The sequence below is a fragment of the Pleurodeles waltl genome, chromosome 6, assembly GCF_031143425.1.
Source record: "Pleurodeles waltl isolate 20211129_DDA chromosome 6, aPleWal1.hap1.20221129, whole genome shotgun sequence".
NCBI lineage: Eukaryota > Metazoa > Chordata > Amphibia > Caudata > Salamandridae > Pleurodeles > Pleurodeles waltl.
Window position 1 is genome coordinate 335,335,919 of NC_090445.1, and position 16,695 is coordinate 335,352,613.

The 16,695-nt window shown below is 50.1% G+C and overlaps 1 protein-coding gene across 4 annotated transcripts in view; it reads left to right on the plus strand.

Annotated features, from left to right (window-relative positions):
• Positions 1-205: 205 nt before the first annotated feature.
• CPNE6 (copine 6) overlaps positions 206-16,695 on the plus strand; it is a 438,030-nt gene continuing 421,540 nt past the window's right edge. For 3 of the 4 annotated variants that reach the window (XR_011204812.1, XR_011204813.1, XM_069238206.1), the window contains exon 1: positions 206-880. The gene's annotated coding sequence lies outside the window, so the exon portion shown is untranslated. The remainder of the gene's footprint in view (positions 881-16,695) is intronic. The other variant, XM_069238207.1, reaches the window with a different exon arrangement.

Sequence of the window (16,695 nt, forward strand, 5' to 3'; positions counted from 1 at the left end):
ATAAAGATGCAAATTATCTGCGGATGAACTGGTTGTGTTGTTTGGTCCCTTCGGCAGCGCATCCCCGCGCAGTGCCAGAGCCGGTCTGCCTGCATGCCGCGCTCCAGCATAAGCACTCTGACAGCCCCTGCAGAGCCTGGACCCTCCCACGGGGGAGGGCAACAGGAGCGGGCTCCCATAAGAGCTGCCCCCTTCCATCTCGCTCACACACTAAGAGCTCCCCGCTGGAGCACGGACGGACTAAAAGCTTTTTCTCAGGACAGCGGATCCGCGTCATTCGTTCATCACCACGAAGTGACCGATCGAGCCCGAGAGAGAAGGGAGGGGGCAGATCGGGTGCGGGACGACGAAACTAGGGAAGCACAGACTCGTCGGCAGCTTTTCCTGCCGGAGCGAGACCCATTTCTCTTCGCACTCAAAGGAGCTTACATCCCCGCAGTGGTACCCGAGGTCTCCAGGTCGAGGGACCTTAAGCACACTGACGGCGTCTGAGCTGCCAGCTCCAAGGAATCTGAGGTGTCCATGCCGTATTACACTGGGGGCTCCTCTGCGCTCTCAGGAGCCTGTCACCTCAGTCTTCAATGAATGTTAGGTTTCCAATGAATTCGTATTGAAAGGCTCTGAGTTCATAGGCTGAAGCAGTCTGTTACACCACACAGGAGAGGCCTGTAGTCTCAACACTGACGAGGTTTGCTTTTAAAAGGTTTGAGTTCTCCTCTCCACTATAAAAGACTGAGCTCTTAACAGTGGAAGAGACTGAGGTCCCTTCACACAAGATCCTGCGGTAAGCGCCTGAGGACTCATTTGCACACTCAAAGAGTACCAGGTCTCCACGCGAAAGAAGCCCAAGATCTCAGCCAAAGCACCTCCGCCAGCACAGGTAAGATCGCTCCCTACTTTGGCGCTCCGTCATGAGGTGACTTGCGTCTTCCTCCTATTACCCGTCATTTCGATCTCGTTGTGTACGGCACCCCGCCGCCCTCTGGACCATTCCTCCACACATCACATTGCCACTGCTTACAAGGCGCTGGACATATTCCTGCCACATTGATATTTTCTGGGGAGGCATGTTATTTTTATCGCATCTCTAAAGCGTGCATCTGGTCCCTTAGCGGAAGTGTGTGTGTTTGTGTGTGAGGGAGGGTGTATGTGTGAGTTTATGAGAGAAGGGAGAGGCGGTAAAAAGAGGGATGAAGGGAGAAAGAAAGAGGAAGCTAGAGATAGCCAGGCGACAGGGAGCGAAAAAAAGACAGAGAGGGCAAAAATAGGGAGAATGTGGCAAAAATAGAGCACATGTGAGGGGGCAAAAAAAGACTGGGAAAGAGACAAACACAAAAAAAGTGAAAGAGGAGAGGGAGATTGGGATAGATAATACCAGAGATCAATAGTTAATCGAGTAGCTCAGTGGGTCGGGCGCTTCTTGAAGAGGTAGGTGTGCAATCTGAAGGCCACTGTCTACATTCCCGATGAGAAGAGTTGAATCTTTCATTCTGCCACGGCCGATAAAATGAGTACTATGAAAATGTGAGACACGATACTTTTAATTTGTAGTACTTCTATGGTTCAAGCCTTTGGCGAGACTTTTGATGCGTTCACAACTGTGGCTGTATATTTAGGCTTACGGATATCATCCATTGTGCAGTTATGGTCGAGTTGGTTAGTACAGTAGAAACAAACTAGTTTAATTACTGGATATACATACGTATTTCAACGATATACTATGCATTTTCTTGCCTAAGTGTGGATATATGTTTTCTTGGTTAATAAATGAAACATTTCCACCAGGCATGAGGGGGTGGAAAGTGTCGTAGACTCCTGCTTCAAGCCCTGGAAGGAAAACAGACCTGAATGGAAAGAGACGTTATTCTCGAGGGCCACGGCGAAACCATAAAGAAAGATTCTTCGCTCTTTTTAATAGCTTTGTTAATTGTGCAGATGGCTGCGGCACTCTCTCTCTCACTTCCCCACCATTTAGTCCTGTTACTAAGAGACGCGCAGAGCCTGAGCCGCCTTCCCGGGCTTCGGAATCTGGCAGCGCGGCTGCGGGCCCTGCAGGTGCAGGGAGCGCGGACCTGTCACCGCCATCTCAGGTAAGGCGCAAAGGACGCTTGTCCCACCTCCTCGAGAACTTTAGGGCATGGGAGGCACTTTAACAACTCAATATAAACGTCGTCAGTGCAGCCCCAGGCACTGCTCAGAGCGTCACAGAGGCATCCGTATGAGAATATTTTAAAATCCTAACGACTGTATTGGGGCGTCGGTGCAAGAGGCCACCACGTTTGTGTTTTCTGTAAGGTGGCAGCATAACGCTTTCACCCTTACATGACTTGGTTGTTCTCGTGCCGTCCTTGTAATGCGAGAGAGCGGTATCGCTGCCCTCGCGCCACTCGAGGGCATGACGGCACTTGTGTTTTTGGGCGCGGCGATGGCACCAGCTCGTGCAGGGCTCAGTAGTGCTGATTTGTCACCTCCAGCCGTCGACAGGTGCCCTTGCCTCTCCCTGGCCGTGGGCCCCAGGCGGACAGGCTTCGGAAAGATCGGCAGGTGTGCCCTGCCCGGGGACGGCTGCACGGTCTACAGAGAAGTGGCGATGTCTGGGGAGTGCGCTTGTCTGACAGAGAGAGAGCGCCCATGGAGGCGCACCGCGCGCGCCGAGGTATAAACCTGCTCACGGCTGCTCGGCGCAGACGCAGTCACCGCGCGCGGGAGTAGTTATGTGCACTTCTGAGTGATTTACCAACGAGCATCAGCTGCACACGTGCATTGGGTACATGATAAGCAGGCCTTCAGTACGTGACAAATAGGCAAGGGCGCAAAAGCAGAGGGTGAAGTGAAAGCCAGCGCCACGAAAAGGACAAGTCTCACGTAGGAAAAAACAAATAACTCCCGGGGCTCGGAAAATTATAGCTGTGCTCACGTCCTGCAAACACAAACAAATTTACCGTGCGAAGTAGTAGCTAGGGTGATGTAGTGAATGCGCTTATTGGAGAGATGTGTTTTGTCTCGTCACATTTTGGACTCATAAAGTAGCTTAGATAGGTAATGTATCTCATGGAAAGCACATTGCGTAAAGTGTTGACCACAGGGTTTTACTTTATGTGCGTAGGTTAGTGCTGCTTTTGACACAGTGCTTAGGTACAGCCACAACACTTTAAAATTTAACATTGCAAAATCTGATTTTATGTTCCTCCTATCCCTGCACTGGTAACATATAATGCCTATTAGTAAGGACGATTCATGACTTTCACACCTTGTCTCTCTCGTTCTCATATATAAATAACTTTATTGCATGATTACTTAAAACCGTTGCAAAAAATACACAGATGGAAAGCAAGGAGAAATCAGAAGAAATGTACATGTGAAATATGCGACCCACAGAGCATTCCAACATGACAAATCATATCCTGCCTATGTGTGGAACAGTACGACATCCATACTTTCAGTACAAATCATCTACTGACAATAAATAAGATAATGTTAAGAGATGTGCTACTATCAGAAGCTAACATTGCAATATTGGTGAAAAGATGCTTCATTTTATCATAACAGATCAATTTCTGCATATATATAAGAATTTAGAGTACATACCATCAGTGCAAATCATCCATTTCCAAAAATTTCAACAAGCTATCTTATTACTACATTAACAGGAAATACTTCAAAAAGATAAAAGAACAAAAATGGAATACCTAAAAGTGTATATCATCACTGCAAATCATCCTTTTACAGGGAGATAATCTAGTGAGTACGCTACTATCACGGGCTATACTTTATTTGAGGTATTGCATAGCATGGAGAACATGTCACGGTCAAAGCCGGTGGAACCTTTAAAGTTAAAACCTTTGTATATATTTTCACAGCTTTAAGATCAAAGAGCGCAATTTAAAATATTAACAAATTGCTAGTATCACAGTGTTAAGCAATCATATGTGAAGTGCAATTTAGAGCAAATTGTCTAATTTAGATTAAAAAGTCTGGGTGGGCGTGGAGCATTCATTCAGTTTTGCTTGAAGCTGAGAGATCAATTTCCAGAATTGGGCCAGTACAGCTGGCTCCTTTAGGGCAAACACCAGCGATCTGGCCTCATTACAGGTTCTCATACCCTGGTGAAGGAAAAGTGATCTTAATAAAGTGTGTTGTGCATTCATCAGTGCCGGGCAGGAGCATAATAGATGGTTAAATGTCTCTGTTTTGTATCCACAGAGCCTACAACTTTTTATTTTGGAGAGAGGGTGCCTTTTTGGGTTCAGCTCGTCTGTCTTGAGGTCAAACAGTCTTACGACTTCCATCTGTGTCACACAGACTTTCTTGATTGTGCTGGCCAAATATGGCTGAGGTTCCAAATGCGGTGAATCATTCATATAAGACACTGCCACTGCTTCTTGCACAGGGGTGTTACTCAGTTTTTTCAGGTCACTTGCCCAGGAAAGCATTTTTATCTGCCTTTCCAGCACAGTCTTGATGAAAGTAATTGACTGCCCCAGTTTGATCAGTTCTGCTTGATCAATTTGAAGGGCAGTTAATGATGTGGTAAGGAATTGTGACCAAGGATTCACTTTTGTTTTAAAGATAGGGTGGAGAGCTGATTTCAGGGTGTTAGGTGAGGCCATAATTATCCTGTGCTAGTATTTCAGGAAGGCGCCCATATGGGCCCAGTTCTGGCCTTCCAGGCCAAATTCTAGCCTTGAGTTAGAGGACGGTTCTGACCATCAGGACTGCCCTGATTTTTCGATTTTTGACCACCTGGTTTTTGACTGTTTACTGTGAGGACGCCTCCTATGAGGTGACTCCTGCACAATAAACACATGGTAAAATGGACTGCACGTGTTTACCGCTGGTGTCGCCGTGCTAAGGAAAGGCTGCTGTGGCGCAGCAAGGCAGGAGGCCCCGGGCAGGTTACATGTGATCATGTGTGCGCATGGATGTGCACCCATGTGAGGGCTGTGAGAGGAGGATTCCTAGTGTGCGCAGCCCTAGAACTGCGCTTAGGTAATCCTGGTGCAGGAGGAACTATACAGAGTGGGTGGTGACCTGGAGTAGGTCTCATGAGAGGGGTGCATACATGTGAGGGAGAGTCAGTGTGCTTACTGTCTTTTCACTGTAGGGACACCCAGTTCAATTCCAATGTCAGGGTGCTTAAGATATTTGCATTGGGGGGATACTCCATTGAATGTCAATGGGAAAGGAGGGCCTAGGGTGCAACTCCAGTTCTCTGGGGTCCACCGAGACCAGAGTCACACCAAAGTATACTGTAACCTGTAATAAAAGAATGATGCAGTAGGTTACAAGCGCATAGTTGTACAACTTATGGGTCATCCAGGGATGTCATCTTTCTCTGCCTCAGCTCAGGATTACGTCCAATTACTGCTCTGACCAGTTGCTGGAGCAGGGCCTTGCATCAATCAGCCAGCTGTCATTCCGTGCCAGAAGCAGGCTGGAGGGGCTGAGACTTTCAGAGCACATGTGGCAACTAACTCCTGGAGGATGCCATCTTGAGCTATCCCAGAAGACTGTGCAAGAAGGAGGGGACGGGGGCAAGGAAGTAATGTGGCACATCTGGATAGGCCAGAGGTGCAGACCTGCTGGACACTTCCGCCCCCACTTAAAAGGTCCTGCACAGGGGAGAGCTCTCTCTCTTTTTTCTGTGCTTCACTGCTGGACACTGGGACTGCAGACGGGCGTCATGGACAACTGTAAGGAAGAACCTCCTGACTGCCCTTGGGGCATGGACTCTTGCCCCTGAAGGATTCCAGGCCAGCGAGGCGAATGCCAGGACCAGGCAAGCTGGCCCCCTTACCCCCCCAGAGGACTAGTTGGGGGAAGGACTGGGCTAGCGCAAGGAGAGCGCGCTGCCCAGAAGGAAAAGAGGGAACCCAGAGGAAAGATTGGCGCAGAAGTCAGTGGGACTGGTTCCCTGATGATCTGGGACCCTTACAGGCCAGGAGGCCTAAGGAGAGTACACCTGGTGGCAAGGGCTTGTCACCAGGAGCGGAATGACACAAGAATGAGAAAAATCGGCCCTTGGGGGCCCGAGATATCACAGGACAAAGAATGGCAAACTTTGACCTTTGAGAAAGCAGCTACGAAGCGTGTGGAGCGCCGCATCTGCTTGAGACTGTGCCCCCAGGGTGGGCCAGGGCCTGGGGGCTGCCCAGGAAGAAGAGGAGAACAGGGGAGTGTCGTCGCACTCCCCCTCTCTGAAGAAGAAGGGGCCCGGACCCCATCCCGGGGCCCCGTGAAGCCTGGTCCAGTGTTGACAATCAAGTGGGGGGGGTGCCGTCGCGCACCCCCCTGCCGCTGTGGAAAGGGGACCCCGGACCCCATCCCGGGGCCCCCAGCGGCGAAGACCAGCCGGGGAGCGCCATCGCGCTCCCCGTGAAGAAAGGAGTAATGGGGGGGCGCCGTCGCGTACCCTCCCAGCAGAAGGGAAGTCGGGGAGCGCCGTCGCACTCCCCGTGAAGATGGCTCAAAGGGGGCCCCGGACCCCATCCCGGGGCCCCAAACAGAAGAGGGCCTGAGGGAGCGCCGTCGCGCTCCCTACTGAGGAGGAGAGGGGCCCCGGACCCCATCCCAGGGCCCCGAGAAGAGGAGGACTCCAGGGAGCGCCGTCGCGCTCCCCGTTGCAAGGAGGAGGGGCCCCGGACCCCATCCCGGGGCCCTGAAGACGCACGGAGGAAGGGGGAGTGCCGCTGCACTCCCCCGCGTGGCCCGCGCGGCCCGAGTGGCCGAGCGGCCGCCAGCATCCCTGAGTCTGCCCGCTGGAGCGGGCAGACTCCCAGTCAGCTGGCCAGTTCCCACGGCAGCACCCGGAGGTGCTGGCTGTGCGGGGAGCCGGCGGGGGCGGCCAGGGGTGAGCTCCTTGAGCCGCCCTCCAATGAGGGATCCGCTTTTTGCTGCGGGGGTGTCCGGGTGGGACCGGCACCCCCAAAAACAAGGGCAAAAACAAAGGCAGAAAAGAAAAGGCACCGCGGCTCTCCCCTCGCAGCAGGAGAGCAGCTAATCATTTATGTAGCCGCCCCAGCATGCTTTGCGGGGCAGGGGCTGTTGTTGGAGCCCCTAAAACGCCTGTGGTGGTCCCAGGGAGATGGGGGCCACCACCAACAGAGTATTAGGAGACAGGGGGAGCTGCAGGAGCAGCGCAGCCTCCCCCCAACATCTGTTGGTGTCCCCACCCTAGGTAGGGTGGGACACATGAGAGATAACCCCTCAAGGGTTGGATGGATTGTTGAAGCACAAGCTTCAGTGAACATTTGTTCCTGGTTGTGCAAGGGTGCTTATTATAGGTGTAGGTTGGTATGGCCCCATGTATTCTACTGTTATTTCATGATTAAGTAGGAATAATCTAAAAGTAATCCTGATGGTTATAATGCTAGAATTTAGTCTCTTATGTTCCCTGATTATGCTAATTTGAATAATGATACTGACAATCATCTCTTAGCAAGATGAAAGTATTTAATCAGAACTGTAGGTGTCATCATTGCACTGTAGTGTTGAATACTGTCAAAATGTTCAAATGTCGCAAGGGGGGCACTGGGATTGTTTTGCCATGTGGATTGTTGGATTATATTCTCTCTTAAGGAGATTTGAGAGATTACATACTGTTTGTCCAGAGTGATTCTATCACTTTGTATATATTTGTAGATTATTGCATAGTATTGAGTAGTGTGTGAATAATAAATGTACTTTTACTTTATCAAAAGAAAAAGCACAGACTGGACATTCATTTATTAAGAGTCATGCTTGCGTGCTTGTGGATTACTAGCCCACACCACCTCCCTTGAGTAAGCCTTGGACTGCTCTGCAACGCTACCCTATGAGAGTCAAGCGCTACAACAAGCGCTACAATGGGGTGTTTGGTTCCCAGTGGCGGTCGTGTGCGGACTCGTTACATGTGCAGGCCACACAACTAATGACCCACCTTCCAACATTTGGTGTTCAGCGGCGGGAAACATAGTATCCCATTCCAGTATGCATTCATGGCGCTTGATAAGTCCAGTTTTACCACACATTGCCTATGCAGTAATGAGCAAATATGAGAGCGTAAGGCTCTACGAAGGGTTCAAAGGTTTGGTCATGTGAACTAGAGGTATGAGAAGGGAAAGCCCTGTGCACACATATGTCAAGTGAGAAAATGAAAAGTAAGGGTTTTAACTGTGTTGTTAGGACTAGTTTGTTTGCACAAAGTGAAAGGGTGCCAGGAGGAAGCTTTCCAAGAAATGTTCACAAAGTGTTCTAGGCCATAGGTTATCCTTTTGAACCCTTAACACTACACACACTGGGCCCGCACGAGGAAGGGTTTTTCTCTAAAGGTTTAGGGACAGCAACTGATACCCACATCACAGACTGGGATGGTAGGGTGGCCTGACTTCGTGGGTTAGGAAGTGGTTAGGGGGGCCCCGGGAAATTCTTATGCTTGCTAAGGATAAGACCGGTTTCCAAAGGGAGGGGGCCCCAGCTAGTCAGTCTTCCTGAAGAGATTTTGTTTACCCGCCATTGGCGTAGGCTAAATCCACCGGAAGGGTGGAGGCGGAAGATTTCAAACCCACAGGTAGTGACACCCCCGAAGAGTTCCCGGAGGAGGGAACCCAGACAGGTGTTCCCATAGTGGTGGGAGGGTGCAAGGAAGTTGTGATTCCCTTGATCCCCCTGGGTTATCTGGGTTATCTGGTGGGGAGGGACCCCGGGGTGACCCATGGTAATGGGAGGCCCCGAAGGAAGTGCGGTGTTAGCCCCTAGGTTCCCTAGGTGGGCTAGGTGACTAACCCTGAAGAGTCAGGGGGAGTCAACAGTGGACCCTGAGGTGTCAGGGTAGGGTAGGAGACTACCCAAGGAAACGGAAGGATGTCATCCTGGAGTAAGGAGGGTTGAAACCTGAGGTGGTGGTTGGGGTGATGCCCAACCGCCTGACCAGTCAGGTAGGTCCTGTGGGGTCAGGCCCCGGGACAAGGGAAGGGGGCAGGGAGCCACGTCTGTTAGGGGGTGTCTGAGCTGTTGATGAGTGACAGGCGGCAGAGGCCTTTACTTAGCGGACCCCTGCGTGGTACACCGTTGGTGTACCAGCCCCAGGGTGTGTCCTGGGGTCCCGTAAGGTGGCAAGGGCTGGGGAGGGTGTCCCCTCAGCCGGGTGCCACGGGCGGGTCCGCCTGCCGTGGTACTGTTATCTGTCACCTGGAGCCAGGTGGGGCCTATCTTAAGTGACGGGACCCTGTGCTCCCGTGCAGGGCGGCGCTAGCGAGCCAGGAATCTGGAGGGATCCTGGGAGGTCTCCTGACTTGAGGCTGGGAGATGGGGAGGGCCCAAGGAAGTGGGCCTGGGTGAAGCTGACCCAAGGTTCACGGGTCCTCCAAGGGTGCTCTAGGGGGTAGAGCTCATTCCCTAGAGACGGCGGGGGCGTAGGCCCTGTTCTCACGGAGGAGAACAAGGGTAGGGTCTAGGTTCTCGGGTGGGTTCCATGCGGAGCTACCAAGAGGGGAGGAGGGACCTGGGGGTTGCCTGACGAGGTACTCACAGTGCTTCTCCTCCAACGCTACCCGTGCGGTAGTAAGGCCGGACTGGTGACTTTTCTGGGAGCCAGACCCGGGCCAGTGGTGCTTCTCTGTGACGTACCAAGAAGTTCAGAGTGGGCTGTTCTTCCACGAGGGAAGGCAGTCGTCCCGAAAGGGTGGTGGCAGCAAAGATCCCAGCTGCATGCTGAGGGAGAGGGTCCGATGAGCCTGCATTTTTTTCAGGATGCAGGGATCCCAAGGAAGGAGGGTACTGGGTGGAGTAAACTCCAGAAGGGGGACCAGCCAGTGGCCCGTGGAGTAGGCTCTACACCTACTCAAGGTGGAGGCCGCAGTGCTGAGGCACTGTACCCTTGTCCAACGGAGTGAGGGGCATAGTGTTGCGTGACCCCGGGCAAGGGTAGGCCTAATGTTGCCCTGACCATGTAAGGTGATCTCATGGTTGGGCAAAGAAGGTGGTCCTAGTGGCCGATGACCAGCATCAAGTGTTAGAGGTCGTGGACAATTGGCGAGGAGGGTGTTTGGTCAGAACCCCTCGACACTTGTTATCGCTGACCAGGTGAAGACTACCCACGTGTGGTGGCTGCGTCTTCCCCGTAGGAATCAGCTGGGCGCGGCGTGTGTTAGAGGACGGTTCTGACCATCAGAACTGCCCTGATTTTTCGATTTTTGACCACCTGGTTTTTGACTGTTTACTGTGAGGACGCCTCCTATGAGGTGACTCCCGCACAATAAACACATGGTAAAATGGACTGCACGTGTTTACCGCTGGTGTCGCCGTGCTAAGGAAAGGCTGCTGTGGCGCAGCAAGGCAGGAGGCCCCGGGCAGGTTACATGTGATCATGTGTGCGCATGGATGTGCACCCATGTGAGGGCTGTGAGAGGAGGATTCCTAGTGTGTGCAGCCCTAGAACTGCGCTTAGGTAGTCCTGGTGCAGGAGTAACTATGCAGAGTGGGTGGTGACCTGGAGTAGGTCTCATGAGAGGGGTGTATACATGTGAGGGAGAGTCAGTGTGCTTACTGTCTTTTCACTGTAGGGACACCCAGTTCAATGCCAATGTCAGGGTGCTTAAGATATTTGCATTGGGGGGATACTCCATTGAATGTCAATGGGAAAGGAGGGCCTAGGGTGCAACTCCAGTTCTCTGGGGTCCACCGAGACCAGAGTCACACCAAAGTATACTGTAACCTGTAAGAAAAGAATGATGCAGTAGTTTACAAGCGCATAGTTGTACAACTTATGGGTCATCCAGGGATGTCATCTTTCTCTGTCTCAGCTCAGGATTAGGGCCAATTACTGCTCTGACCAGTTGCTGGAGCAGGGCCTAGCATCAATCAGCCAGCTGTCATTCCGTGCCAGGAGCAGGCTGGAGAAGCCCAGCGATGAATGTCAGGTAGGAGGGGCTGAGACTTTCAGAGCACATGTGGCAACTAACTTCTGGAGGATGCCATCTTGAGCTATCCCAGAAGACTGTGCAAGAAGGAGGGGACGGGGGCAAGGAAGTGATGTGGCACATCTGGATAGTCCAGAGGTGCAGACCTGCTGGACACTTCCGCCCCCACTTAAAAGGTCCTGCACAGGGGAGAGCTCTCTCCTTGGCTGTGCTTCACTGCTGGACACTGGGACTGCAGACGGGCGTCATGGACAACAGGAAGGAAGAACCTCCTGACTGCCCTTGGGGCAGGGACTCTGCCCCTGAAGGATTCCAGGCCAGCGAGGCGAATGCCAGGGCCAGGCAAGCTGGCCCCGTTACCCCCCCAGAGGACTAGTTGGGGGAAGGACTGGGCTAGCGCAAGGAGAGCACGCTGCCCAGAAGGAAAAGAGGGAACCCAGAGGAAAGATTGGCGCAGGAGTCAGTGGGACTGGCTCCCTGATGATCTGGGACCCTTACAGGCCAGGAGGCCTAAGGAGAGTACTCCTGGTGGCAAGGGCTTGTCACCAGGAGCGGAATGACACAAGAATGAAGAAAATTGGCCCTTGGGGGCCCGAGATATCACAGGACAAAGAATGGCGACCTTTGAGAAAGCAGCTACAAAGCGTGTGGAGCTCCGCAGCTGCTTGAGACTGTGCCCCCAGGGTGGGCCAGGGCCTGGGGGCTGCCCAGGAAGAAGAGGAGAACAGGGGTGTGTCGTCGCACTCCCCCTCTCTGAAGAAGAAGGGGCCCGGACCCCACCCCGGAGCCCTGAGAAGAGGAGGTCTTTGGGGAGCGCCGTCGCGCTCCCCGTTGCAAGGAGGAGGGGCCCCGGACCCCATCCCGGGGCCCTGAAGACGCACGGAGGAAGGGGGAGTGGCGCTGCACTCCCTCGCACGGCCCGAGCGGCCGCCAGCATCCCTGAGTCTGCCCGCTGGAGCGGGCAGACTCCCAGTCAGCTGGCCGGTTCCCACGGCAGCACCCGGCCGGCGGGGGGGGCCAGGGGTGGGCTCCCTGAGCCGCCCTCCAACGAGGGATCCGCTTTTTGGTGCGGGGGGTGTCCGGGTGGGACCGGCACCCCCAAAAACAAGGGCAAAAACAAAGGCAGAAAAGAAAAGGCACAGCGGCTCTCCACTCGCAGCGGGAGAGCCGCTAATCATTTATGCAGCCGCCCCAGCATGCTTTGCGGGGCAGGGGCTGTTGTTGGAAGGGGGACACTGGGATTGCTTTGCCATGTAGATTGTTGGATTATATTCTCCCTTAAGGAGACTTGAGAGATTACATACTGTTTGTCTAGAGTGATTCTATCACTTTGTATATATTTGTAGATTGTTGCATAGTATTGAGTAGTGTGTGTGAATAATAAATGTACTTTTACTTTATCAAAAGAAAAAGCACAGACTGGACATTCATTTATTAAGAGTCATGCTTGCGTGCTTGTGAATGGGGATTACTAGCCCACACCACCTCCCTTGAGTAAGCCTTGGACTACTCTGCAATGCTACCCTATGAGAGTCAAGCGCTACAATGGGGTGTTTGGTTCCCAGTGGCGGTCGTGTGCGGACTCGTTACTTGTGCAGGCCACACAACTAATGACCCACCTTCCAACACCTTGTCAGATGGCCCCTTATATATTGTGGTTACTTGAACACTCTTTTATAAGATTTGACTTGGAGCTTTTCTGCCAGTGCGGTGAATTGGCCTGGATAGGCTTTGTGGCCATAGTTTAAGGCTGGAAGAAGAGAGGGTTAAAGGACTTGAAGAATTAGTTTTGAAGAGGGACTTTCTATGAGATTCTTTAGCTGGAATATTCTGGTTAATATGAATTCTGCCTTTACCTTCAGGTGATGTAGATGGACTTTGGGCTTTCCCTTTGCTGAAAACCACATGCCCAAATAGTTTTACTTGTCTGTGCTGCTAATGGTAAGTGGCCCCATTTTCCAGCGGGAATGCTGATGTTTAAGTAACCCTCCAAAGATTATTACTTTAGTCTTGGAAGCATTCAGCTTCATTCTATTTACCATGTTGTAGCCACGCAGGGCAGTTAATGCTTTTTGTAACCCAATTTTAAATGGTCCAGCAGCCCAATATTGTCTGCATATTGTAAGAGGGTGATTTTAAGATTCCCAATTTTTGGTGGGATCAGGTTTGCATGTCTTAGCACCTGGGACATATCTGCTGTACAAAGGTTAAATTAAAGGGGTGCTAACACACATCCCTGCTTTAACCTATTGGTGGTGGGGATCTCCTTACTAATGGCAGAGCTCGTCAGCTTAACCCTGGCCCAACTGGATGTGTAAAATAAAATTATTGCCCTTAATAACTTGCTTGGGATTCCACAGCTTTGGAGTTTACTCCATAACAAGTCCCTGTCCACTGCATCAAAGGCTGCAGAATAATCCACAAAGCAAGCAAAGAATGGAGGTGACTTCTTAGTGGCAGCCTCATGTATCAGAAAAGAGAGGGCCACGATGTTATCTGTGGTCACAGATTTTGCTCTGAAACTAGTTTAATAGAAGGGGACTATCCCCTTGGCCTCCTCCCAGATTTGTAATTCTTTTAGAAAAACTGAGGCGAAACCCTTTGCTTCAATATCCAATAGGGCAATAAGTTGCTAATTAGCTGGATCTTGCCTGTTCCCTTTTTTTTATAAATTTGGTGTAATATGGAGCTTCTCCAATTAGGTGATACTTCCTGAGACTCCAGGCAGGAGCAAAAAAGGGCAGAGAGAATTGGTGACCAAAGCTCCATATCTACTTTGAAGATTTGTGATGGAATGCCATTGGGGCCAGGGGCCCCAGACGACCTCATTCTGCGCAAAATGATGTAAATTTCGCCCGGAGAAGGGGCAAGTCCCGGATCTGGGTGAGTATCATACATGCCAGATTTGGCCTTTGGTAGGTCTAGAGGGAATAGGTCGGCTGCATATTGTGTTTTCACAAGTTTTATCCAGGAGTCTTCATTTGTCACATTGGTTCGTAAGTCTCCCTGGTCCATCTTGTTTTTAATGTACCTCCATAGGTCACCATGACTATATTTTCTTATCAGGGAGTAAATATGACAGGCTCCCTTTCCGCTTGTTTATGTTTTAAGGACCAGATCAACATCTTGGCTGTTTAGCATAAGCTCGTAACTTTAAGGCTAGCTCAGTTTTTGTTGAAGAGTTGCTAATTTAGCCATATAATGTTCACAACCGGCCAAGTCTCCGCTTACTTTCCATTATAGGATGCTGAGGAAGGGCTTTTAAGTGGCTCTGTTGTGGGGCAGTAGAGGATCCTGATCATTGTAAAAGGTTCTTGGCGATGTCTGGCCAACTGATTTGAAGGGTTTTGCCCATAATTGACAGCAGAATAGAGCCATTGGAGTTCTTCCAAGAGTTGCATATCTTGGATGCAATCGGTCCCCATTTTATTCACCTGATTGTCTGTAGATCTTCATCCCCGCGAGGCTCCTATTAATGTTTGAGTTTCCAAATACCCTAGTTTCACCTCAAGATTTGCTATAAGTGGAAGGTGATCACTGGCGTTTATTTGTAGGATTTCAAAGGATACCAGACAGTTAATGTCTTCCTCTGAGGCAAAGATGTAGTTCAGGGTACTCTTATCCTGAAAAGTTTTTGGAAACCTTTGTGCAGGGGAACTTATTTCTTGAGTATGCTGGATAGAAAAAAGGCCATGTTTGCTGACGAGATATTGAAGTTGTTGGGCCGCCAAGCATACCAGCCGGTGAACGTCTGCCCTTGTACCTAAGAATCTGAGGTTGAAGTTCCCGCAGATTATGGTATTGTTGTCAAATATGGTCACAGAGTTCTCCATCCAGGGTTTCTACTGATTGTTACATCCTTTCTACCATGATTTGACCAAAAGAATTGAAGTAGTGATTAACTCTAAGGGATTTTAGCGTATGGCCTTTTGATGTTGAGGTTTCCAACCTTATTACTTGCAGCATTTGATCTTGGGTAGAAACCTTGCAGTCTTTAAAATCTAGGTTGACATTTAAATATATCGAAAGGCCACCAGAAGGCCGTCCGAAGATGTTTCTTTTTTTTTGCAAATTGTTGTATTTCATGGAATCCGGGAATTACCAGAGGGGAGGTTAACCAAGTTTCTTGAAGGCATAGTATATCAGGATTCCTCAGGAGCTGTTGAGCTGGATCATGTTTCAGAAGTATCGTCCAGCCCGCCACATTCCAAGAGACAACTGACAAATGACATCCCGTCGTCCATGCCTGGTCATCGTTGCTAGGAATATTGATGAGTATTACTATACGAGGTAGCTCTAGTTTGTACTGATTTCATTTCCAGGGTCATGGGACACATTTCTGATGCAATTCGTTGTGGTTGTGTAAGTACAAGATAGGGAGAGATTGTTATTTGCCCCCACTGACTTGAGGAGACCTAACCCTTTTAAAATACTATGAATGATATATTTTTGGTGTAGGATTTCACTTTTTTTTTTTTTTAGGGGACTAGAATATTTAGGCTGGCCGGTCATCTCTTCCATTATGCTCCATTCCTCGAGAGCCTGCTTGTTTATCAATATCCGTTCGGCCAGTGCTGAGGTGCTTCAGGTCAATATAGATGATTCATGGTGATTACTGTATTCAAGTAGAGCCTTAAATGCTACTCTCAAGATGTCATCTAAATTTATGTTCATCGCCTATGGTAGTGCCTTAAATAACCGTAGCAGGTTTGAACAATTCAAAATATCATGGTTGCCTTCTGAATGGTACTGAGGTGTAATTACTAACTTGGCAGAGGATGTGCTGTTCTTCGGAGCATTTGTTCCTTCATGGTTATTTTCTTCAGTGACTTTTGATTTTCCCAGTTTAAGTCCAGCTGTGGCGTCGGATCGTAACGCACCAGATAATGGGTCAGCTAACCATTGAGCTTCGAGCTTGTGAAGCACAACGCCAGTACTGACCGGAACAGAGGTGACAGGTTTGGAATCTAGTGTGGTTTTCGTTAAGGTTAAGTGGCCGGACAGCTCACTGGTCTTTGTGCATATACTGCTGTTATTATGCACACAAACTTAGTCCAGTAACTGACTGCTAAGAAAACTCTGTGTAGGCTCATTGTCTGACAATTGCGGAGATTTCTGATTTTCCTGAGTTTTTTGTCAGTCTTCCAGCACTTAAAAATGGGGTATGTGCTTATTTCATCAGAAAGGACCACGGTTTGTTTCTATGCTTTGCTGTATCTGTAATATATGCTTTGTCACTTTGTTCTTTGCCTTTTTTAATGTTTTTTTGGCTCTCTTCGATAGCCCCTTTGACCAGTATGAATCTCTATTGCTTGCTAAGTCATTAGAAGCGTCTATATTTCTCTCCGTATCCCATTGGGGTGGAGTAGAAGATTGTTGTGGAGTGGTCTTGGCCTCTATTTGCACATTCTCCCTAACATTTAAACAGTTGAGCGAGTTGTCCAACTGAGGCAGAGGGGCCAAGAGTTCAGTAGGTGTTGGAGATAATTGTGCGTCTTGGATTGCTGTATGATTTGATGCGATCATTGAAGTCTGATTTACTAATTTGGCTTGCACTGCGTCAGACACTGGTGGCCTGGTGGAGCCTGAGCTCTGCATGGCTGTTTTCCATTCTGTGATCATGGTAGTCAATACCTCTGGCATAGACGATAGTTTGTCCACTATTGGTGTGCAGGCACATGCAGGTGTAACAATTCTAAATGCTTTACTGCTGATGCCTAGACCTCTTTGTTCCACGGCTGGTAACTTCACTTCTAGTTCTCTTCTAGTTTATTAACGGATTTGGCTAGTGCATGTA